The sequence below is a fragment of the Sceloporus undulatus genome, chromosome 3 (genome assembly GCF_019175285.1).
Source record: "Sceloporus undulatus isolate JIND9_A2432 ecotype Alabama chromosome 3, SceUnd_v1.1, whole genome shotgun sequence".
Classification (NCBI taxonomy): Eukaryota; Metazoa; Chordata; class Lepidosauria; order Squamata; family Phrynosomatidae; genus Sceloporus; species Sceloporus undulatus.
Genome location: NC_056524.1, coordinates 34,336,405 through 34,337,423, shown reverse-complemented (window position 1 = coordinate 34,337,423; position 1,019 = coordinate 34,336,405).

The window sequence follows — 1,019 nt, the reverse complement described above, 5'->3', positions numbered from 1 at the left end:
AAGGATGAGGTCCACACAGGGGTGGAGATCTTCTGAAGGAGACTGTAGAGAGGAGTTGGCAACGTCATGTGGGGCAGAGGCCATGAGAGGAGATCTGTCAGAGGTATCTCAAGGGACATCCTTATCTGCATTGGAAGATGGGCAAGATTTATCTCACCTGTGGTCAAAGGTTGTGGGGTGGCAGCCAAGCTGGAGGTTCATAGAATCACAGAATCACAGAGTTGGAAGAGACTGCAAGGGCCATCCAGTCCAACCCCATTCTGCCATGCAGGAACTCTCAGTCTAAGCATCCTCGATAGATTGCCATCCAGCCTCTACTTAAAGACCTCCAAGAAGGGAGACTCCACTGTCGAACAGCCCTTACTGTCAGGAAGTTCTTCCTAATGTTGAGGTGGAATCTCTTTTCCTATAGCTTGCATCCATTGTTCCGGGTCCTGTTCTCTGGAGCAGCAGAAAACAAGTCAGCTCCCTCCTCAATATGACATCCCTTCAGGTATTTAAACAGGGCTATCATATCACCTCTTAACCTTCTCTTCTCCAGGCTAAACATCCCCAGCTCCTTAAGTCGTTCCTTATAGGACATGGTTTTCAGACCTTTCACCATTTTAGTCGCTCTCCTTTGGACACAATATTCCAGGTGGGGCCTAACCAAAGCAGAATACAATGGCACTACTACTTCCCTTGATCTAGACACTATACGTCTATTGATGCAGCCTAAAATCACATTGGCCTTATTATTTGCTGCATTGCACTGTTGACTCATGTTCAACTTGTGGTCTACTTGGACTCCCAGATCCCTTTCACATGTAGTCTCGTTCAGCCAGGTGTCCCCCATCCTACATCTGTGCATTTTATTTTTCCGCCCTAAGTGCAGTACCCTACATCTCTCCCTGTTGACGTTCATTTTGCTAGCTGTGGCCCAACTTTCTAGTTTATTTAGGTCATTTTGAATTCTGATCATGCCCTCTGGGAGGTTCAATGTCTACAGGCATCATTTGTGAGGATCTCTATGGCAATGA